At 47.2% G+C, this 8,719-nt stretch overlaps 1 pseudogene; it reads right to left on the reverse strand.

Moving 5' to 3' along the window:
- Positions 1-5,941: 5,941 nt before the first annotated feature.
- LOC102478594 (ATP synthase F(0) complex subunit B1, mitochondrial pseudogene) overlaps positions 5,942-8,719 on the reverse strand; it is a 3,406-nt pseudogene continuing 628 nt past the window's right edge.

Here is an 8,719-nt window from a genome sequence, read left to right on the forward strand (position 1 = left end):
CTGAAGAATAACACTGCAAACAGGGGCCTGAAGTTGGTGTCATTGCCCTGGCAATTCCGGAGAAGCACAGTCTCAACTAAGCATCTTGGTCCAAAGGGACCCATGCTGGGGACTCTCCTCAATTAAGAACCCAAGTCAATAGAGCAGACTCCACCTGCAATGCTGCTGGTCACGACAGCAGAAAGTTCTAAAAGTCTTCAGGCTGGCGATTAAATGCACCCCCTATCCACAATTTATGCGATCGTACAACAGACTGAGAAGCACAGAGCCAGAAATGCTTGGCCCACCACTAACAAGTCCAGTGAACACTCAGTAAATATTTTCAAAATAAAATAATAGATGATTAAAAATTCTTTTGTGAGACAAGGCCATCAAGCCCACCTTTACCCTCCAGTGATGGTTCTCCTGAGATGAGAAGGTGGTGAGAGAGAGCCAGACTAACGAGCTTACCAGCTTACGTCTCTGCTTCTCCAGCACCTCGGTCAGACTGTCCCTGGCTTGTTCTCTCTCCAAGGGCCCACATCTGGAAAAAGGCAGTCCACCTGCCCTGAATTCCCTGGACCAGAGCTCAGTAGGAGAGCTGAAACCAGCTCACACTCCCCCAGAGCAGATTCTAAGTGAACTGGGGCAGGCCTCTTCCGGCCGTTTTCTGCCTGGCTAACTGAGGAGTTGCTCTGCTCCTTCTCCCTGCTGCTCCTGTCCATCCCAGACAAGCTATTCCGAACTGCCCTGGCCATTTCCCTGGTTGGGACAGAATACCTACCTCCAGGACGAGGCAAACGGGAGCTGGGAGTGCAACGTTGAAGAAGGCACTCCCAGGGAGTGGGGTGTCGCATTGGCAAATTCTTCGCATACCTTAAGAGTGGGGCCAGCAGGTGGCATGATGGTTGAGGCATTGGGCTGAGCACTTCAAATAGACCTGGTGGTTTGTGTTCTCACTTTCTCCTTCTCTCCCTGTCTCTGTCTCTCACTGCTGAGTAGATGAACCTTGTCGCAAACTAAAAATAATAATAATGATGATAAATAAAATTAAATATTTAAAAAGAAAAAAAGAAAAGAGTGATGCCTCTAACTTTCAAGCCCTGGGATGTCCCGACTAAGACCTGAAGCAAAGCCCCTCTGAAAAGAGGTTCTGGAGTCTGCATTTTCACCTGGTGCTGCTGATGTAGCCTCCTTTCATCATGGCCCTGCTCCTCTGACTCCACCCACGGCCGCCTCCCTACTGGCCAGGCCCACATTTAGGGATGAGCCTCAGCTCATGAGCCTTCAAACCCTTGCATCCTCTCCTCCTCCAGACACTGGATATTCTCAAAAATATCAAGAGCCTTTCTCAGCTGCCCCTTCAGATGGGCCCTGGCACCTTGAGACAGAGCATAATGATGTCTTTCTCTTCCAAGTAGAAATACCCAAGTTCTAGTACAAACGGAATTCTCAGACAGGCAAAATCTGTTGAGAAAGATCACCAAGCCATCACTTCTGCTACCAGAGGAGAAAACTGAGGCTACAAAAGCCCTAGAACATTTCTTAAGGAGGCCTCCCCCTCCCAACCCCACGGCCTCCTCCTCCTGTCCTTCAAGGCTGACCTCTGTCCTTTTCACTGGATCATGTGTGGAGAGCTCTGCGTGGTGACCATAAGTGCATAGTTGGTACGTGGGAGGCTTCCTGATGCAACTCCTGACTTCGAGTCCAGGGCTGTCCCCTCCCACCAGCACAGATGCTGCAGGAGTCATGAAGAGACTGCCTGGGAAGCTCAGGGGGAGAAATCCCACCTGCGGCCCCCAGTCCTGGCCAGTGCCTATGGAGTTCCATCTGCCTGTGGTCTGCCCTTCCTGCGTGCCAGTAGACAGAGGCTTCAGCCCTTCTCTATGGATCAAAGGCTGCCCGTGACCTTCCTTTCCCGTTTGCCTGCCCTGCAGGTTTGGGACTGCTTCGACAGTCCCCTGAGCACACAGCCAATTTCTCATACTCTCTGTCTCTCTCTCTCTGAGAGGGAAAACTGGTACTCTGGGTGGTGATGGTGAGAGGGTGAGGTCTGGGGAGATGCAGGATTGAAAACGTGCCATCCTGGGACCAGCAGATGGAGTAATGGTTATGTCGCTAGACTCCCACATAGTCAACCACAGTTTGACTCTGGACCCGGCAGCTTAAAACTCATGCCAGGCACGCTTGTGTGCATGCCCAAAATCCCAAGATGAGAGTAGAGAAGGACTACGGTGTGGCCATCCCCCCTCGGGGGTGATTTCTCGCTTTATGTCTCTCTGTCTCTGGACTCTTCTGCAAGCGCATGCACCCTACAGCAAAAATCTCTTTCTAAAAAAAATAAAGCGCCATCCTGATGTGTATAGTAACGTCTTTGTCTTGACTGATACGCATGGTATTCATACTGGAGAAAGAGATGCTATATACTGTAAAGATGCATGTGAGGAAATGCAATATAAAATTAATTTAAAAGAAAATGTGCCACCCCACTGCCTCCTCAACTTTAGCTCTCTCAGGGACACATCCCGCATTCTCATCTAGTCTCTATCTGCAGCAAGGCCCCCCTGCATCCATGAGACCCCCAGGTCCCCTCAGACGAACCCCTGCCTCCTTCGAGTTCTGTATGGCCATCCCACTGGGCTTGGCACATCCACGGCCTGAGAGGCCCGGCCACGTCTTCTTTCTATTCAGCCTCCAGAGTGTGGCTTTCTCAATGAAGAAAAGAAGGACTTCTAAAGCTAATAAGAGGAAAGTTTTAATTAGGAAATTAGGAAAATGTTAGCTCCACTTAACTTATTCCAGGCCATTACTGCACATCAGCATGCAGTGACAAACCCCTAGCGACTGCTGCCATTTTACTTGCTTTGAATACAAAGAAAGGGAGGAAAAAATATATTTAAAAAGAAAAGAAAAACTGTGCGGTCTTATATGGTCATCTGTGCTTTTCACTGGACACTGTCCTCTGCCTTGTCCTGCCCAAGATCTAGAAGAGAGGATGCCCAATGAACACGGAGGGCAGCCTCCTTGGAAGGGCCGCGAAAGGCCTAGTAGTGTCTCCCACTCAGCCTTCTCCCCTCTTCCCTCCCTCATCCTAGCCAGACCCACTGGCAAGCTTAACCCTTCCTTGGCAAATAGAATTATATCTTGGGATCATCTATGCCTGCACTCAATTCTTCATCCTCCATTCAGTAACTCAAACTGGATCTACCCCTCTGCCAGCCTCACAGTCACACTGGCTGCCCGCTAGCGATAGAAGGTGAGGCTGAGTAACCAGTGCACGGCATGATCCAAGCACATCTTGTTGCCTTGTGTTTCATTGTGTTCTTTCTTTCCTGAACTCTATATTCCAACTACAGCCAAAGCCCTAGAACATTCCTTCAGTAGACCACCCCCTTCCATTCCCATGCGTTTGCTCTCAGCCTAGGATGGCTTTGTCTTGTGTTTCCCTGAAAACTACCAGCACTGCAAAATAAAGTTCAACTTCAAGCCAGGCCAAAACTTCTCCCCGACGCCAAATCCAGAGTCAATGGCTCCATTTGCATCCATATATTTATTCCTAGCACCTTGCCCAGTAACTGGCACATTATCATCTTCTCATTAGAATAAAAAATTAACCCCTCTGTCCCTGCACTGCAGCAGCCACTGTGGTAGCAACAGGGTAGGAGGCCTGGGAAAGCGGAGCCCTCCTCCCACGCGGGAGGAGGCCTTCCCAGGAGGAACGAGAACACAAGCTTCCCTTGTTCGAATATCCAGACAAAAAGTGACCCAAGCTGTATTCTAGGAAATTACGTCTAAACCTACCAACAGCCAGCCAGCCATTGTTTCTTAAGCTCACACATAAAGTATGGCGTTTATAGTCGACACGGTATAAATTAAAATCCCCCCAACTGCTCCTTTCTTCTAAGTTGCCAGAGGGCACGTGTGCCTACCAGAGAGACACGGAGAGAGAAAAAGAAAGCACCGGAAGCCCGGGGCATAGACATGACACATTATCTTCTCCTCCATTTTTCTGTCCGATTGAGATTGGGAGCACGCACATGTGCCCAGCTCAGATTCGAACCACAGTCAGCCATGTGGGATCTGGCTTCTCTTAATCACCAGACCGTGATGCTGGCCCTAATAGCTTTTACTTTATTTAAAAGATTTTTGTTTATTTTTATTTTTTTTTTTAGAGGTTTTTGCTATAGAGCACATGCGCTCACAAGAAAGACAGAGAGAGACAGAAAGTGAGAAATCACCCCCCAGGGGGGATGGCCACGCTGCAATCCCTTCTCCTCCATTCTCTTCTTGGGATCTTGAGCACGCATGCACACATGCCCAGCGTGAGTTGAAGCCACTGGGTCGGGGACTCAAACTGCAGTCAACTACATGGGAGTTCAGCAACGTAGCCATTACGCCCTAAGCTGATCCCAAAAGCTATGTTGGGGGCCATTCAAATTTATATTTAAGACCTCAATTTGTAAAATACTTAGACAAAGGGGCCAGGAGATGATGTGGTTGTTGAGACGCTGGACTCCCACACAGCTTACCATGGTTCGAATCCTGGACCTAGCAGCTAGCTTTCCCACTTTCCCTCTCTCTCTCTCTGTCTCTCAAATTAAACAATAATAATGATAATACATAAAATTAAATAAATAATTATCTTTTTAAAAAATTTCTTAGCCAAAGATGTACTCTGAGAATTCCCCTCCCACATAGTCACTGGTGTCAATACTGGACACACAGGGCACTTTTCATCTGCTGTAATTAACACACGAAGGAGCAGCCAAAAAAAAAAATGTATTAATCATGTGGCTGGTAAAAATAACCTCCAGTGAACATCTGCGCCCGGTCAGCAACAGCTCTCTAACACTTGCAGTCAGTGTTGAATGACTGACGTGAGCACAGCCCTTCGTGATTCAGGGGAAAGAAGTCGCCCTGCCCATGTGCACATTCCTTTAAGATCCACTTTTTCATTCAGGTTCCTTCCTTTTTCCCTCAGTTTCTTTTATTGTGGTATTATAGAATCTATGACATAAAACTTACCATCTTAACCATTTTTTTAAATTTAATTCTTTTTGGGGGGGAGGGGGGAGGGGTTTTTGCTATAGGGCACGTGCGCTCACCAGAAAGACAGAGAGACAGAAAGCAAGAAATTGCCCCCCAGGGGGAATTGCCACGTAGCAATCTCTTCCTCACTTTCTGTCTCTCTGTTTCTCTCTGTCTGTCTGGCGAGCACACCCTATGGTAAAAACCTCTTTAAAAAAAAAAAAAAGAATTGTTTTATTTAACTTTATTTATTTATTTATTTTTATTTTGACCAGAGAGGCACAAAAAGAGAGAAAGTGAGAAAGCAAGCCACTACATCTAGGACTCGAACCGTGGTCAGTCATGTGGGAGTCCAGCGCCCTTAACCACCACACCACCTACCAGCCCTGCAGCCAGATCCTTTTTTATGACATGTTAAGTTCACATTTTCTACACTCATAATAAAATGGCAATAAAGTCAATGAAATGATTTAATATACAATGTTTCCTGTTGTGATTTTAAAAACACTAACCAGCTTTTTATTTCCTATAACTTATCTGTCTACTGAATAGTCTAAAAAATAAGATATTAGTTTAAAGACATCTTTAATTTTTAACCATAGGACAAATACTGAAGTATTTCAGAAACTTCTGCAACTTGAAAAACCTTGCTTGAATTATTATTTTATTTCATGACGGTAAAATTAATAGCAAGTTTAAGTTATTACTTAGTAATCTTTAGTCAAGGAGCAAGTCTGATTAAAAGCAAACTGCCTGTTTCCAACGTGATCATGGAACAACTCAGAATACAGAGTAAGAGGAATGAGAAACCTCTCCCTGGTCAAAAGATTGAGTTCTTTCACTATATGGAATTCAAACTTCTCGTTTTTAGGGCAGGTAAACTGCAACTTCAGTAGCCAGCAATACACAAAGATTTTGCCACACAGACTGATTTCTAAACATTTAGGCAGCCCACGGTTTCTAGCTGCCTGAACTGGGATAGAGACATTCCCAGAACTGGCTGCGCTTGGGCCTCCTTTGCCAGCAGCATCAGATCTGCAATGCACTTGGCGTTTGCCTCCTTCCATTGCCTCCTCCTGCTGCGCAGAGACCCCCGCACCACAAGCTTCTCCACCCACGTGATCGTGTGCTCTTGTTCCTTCCGAACCATCGTGCTCTGCAGAGATGTGATAGTCCGAGTGATTCTTTACCTCCTTATATTCTGCAGTTCCCACCAAGTAACCTCCGAGGCCATAGCAATGCTGTTCCTCTGGACATCCGAAAGATAAAGGCGCTTCTGAAGCAGCGCCTGCTGTGACTTCTCCAAATCAGCTGCATCCTGGGTTGTTTGATGGTATCCTGCTTTGCTGCCTCTGATTGGGCAGTTTTTTGCCCATTGAGTTTATCAGCAAATTGTCCAACAGAGGCGCCGCATGTTTTGATTACATAGACAAGTAACCCTAATATTGACATAGTAGAGAGGGTCTCGGGGTAATCACATATATTGCTTTGGATAGAAAATATAAGCCCAGTTCCAAGCACGTAAGGTCCTGTCTCACCAGTTTTAGGATAAAGGAAGTGGAAGAACTCCTCAGGAATCAGGCCAAGATGAACTTTTCCTCCATGTTCAGGAAGACGTGGGACAGGGGCAAGACAGTGCTGTCCAGTGTGAAAGACCCTTGTTGCCTGCAACACCCCTGGACCTAGGAGGACAGCATTCTTTGGGGAGGGGACCACTGTGACACTGGCAGAGTACCACCCAGGACAGCTTAGTCAGCAAAGGTCCCGGCTGCAGACAGCGTCCCTGTGACCTCGGCTGCAGAATCTGCTCGGGGAAAGAGCAAGATGGCTGTTCACGTCTCCACAATTCTTTCCTTAATTCTCCAAGACAGGCTTTCACCATTTATCCCGGTCTCAACCCGATTGCCTGTGCAGGGCTGGGCATTGTGCAGTGTTCTGCTCTCTTAGAATTCAGTCTTCACTGCGGTACCAGCAGATGGTGTAATGGTTGTGTCGCTGGACTCCCAAGTGGTTGACGACAGTTCAAGTTGCAGACCCAGTGGCTTAAAACTCACGCTAGGCTTGTGTGCGTGTGTGCCCCAAATCCCGAGAGGACAATGGAGAAGGGATTGTGGTGTAGCCATCCCTCTCCCGGGGGGCGGTGGGGGGGGGCAGATTTCTCGCTTTCTGTCTCTCCGTCAAGAGCATGCGCCCTGTAGCAAAAATGTCTCTCAAAAAAAGAATTCAGTCTTAACTCAGACACACACATGCATGTCACAGAAATAACAAAATGATCCCAGTAATATGTCATAAATACAATGCGAGCAAATTCATTTTTTTAAGATATTATGAATTTTTAATAATTATTTATTTTTATTTATCATTATTATTACTTTTCAATTTGCCATAGGGCATGTGCACGCACCAAAGAGAGACAGAGACAAAAGGGACAGTGAGAAAGCAAGCTGCCAGGTCCTGGACTTGAACCATGGCTGGCCATGTGGGAGTCCAGTGCCTTAACCACCACATCACCTGATGGCCCCATTTTTTAATTTTTTTTTTTTTTTTTGCCATAGGGTACCTGTGCTTGCCTGAGAGAGAGAGAAAGAGTGAGGAAAGTGAGGAATCAACTCTCAAGGCAGATGGCCATGCCACAGTCCCTCTCGGGATTTGGGGCACACACACATACTCGGCATGATTTCAAGCTGCTAGGTCCAGGACTTGAATCGTGGTCGGCCATGTGGGAGTCCAGTGCACCTTAACCATCATGCCACCTGATGGTCCTAATTTTTCATTGCCAGAGGCATGTATGCTAACCAGAGAGAGAGAGAGGCAGAGACAGAATCCATGGTCATGCTGCAATCTCTTCTCCATTTCCCCATCCCATCAGGACCCTGGATGTGCATGCACGTACACACACCTGGCATATTTTTCACAGCCAGAGCTGGGATTCGAATCACAGTCAGCCATGTGGGACCCAGCTCCCTTAACCACTAGGCCGTAAGGTTGGTCCCATAGTTTTCTTCGTTTTTACATCAGCTTGTGTGCGGATGGCTCCGTTGCAGTTTACTCTGTCTCCACAGCCAGCCCTCACGAGAGGTCAGCAAGCCAGGAACATCTGTCTCCATTTGACCAGTGACCATGCAAAGAGCATGGGGCTTAAAGGTTTCCCTGGTCATACTAGTCAGTACATGACAGGGGCAAAAGTGAAAACTGGTCCGCTCCCAGGGCTGGCTTCCACAGACCTGGGAAGAACAGTGAGAGACTGATACGGTCTGTGCTCCTGGGAGTGAATGGCGAGTCCAGGACTGGTTTAAGGGTCGGAGACAGAGAGAGTGGAGGAATCAAGGCAGCCTGGATAGGCGGGTTAGAAGCAGCTAAAGAATCCAGTGAGTAGGCCAGCATGGTTTTGTAGTGAAGGGGCTTTTCAGGAACCTTTCAGATTACAGGAAAGCTGAGCTGGTAAGCGACAAGGGGAAAAGGGAATGAAACTGCAGGGCCTTGACTTTTCTCTGAAGGCTATTTAATTTTTATTTAATTTCAAAAAACAAATCCAGGGACCAACAGATGGCATAATGGTTACATCGCTGGACTCCTAAATAGTCAACCATGGTTCAAGTTTCAGACCCAGTGGCTTAAAACTCACACCGGAGGGCCAGCAGTTAGTGTAATGGCTATGATGCTGGACTCCCATGTAGTCGACCGTGGTTTGAGTTCCAGACCCGGTGGCCTA

Source organism: Tupaia chinensis, unplaced genomic scaffold (assembly GCF_000334495.1).
Source record: "Tupaia chinensis unplaced genomic scaffold, TupChi_1.0 Scaffold000311_2, whole genome shotgun sequence".
NCBI classification, from domain to species: domain Eukaryota; kingdom Metazoa; phylum Chordata; class Mammalia; order Scandentia; family Tupaiidae; genus Tupaia; species Tupaia belangeri.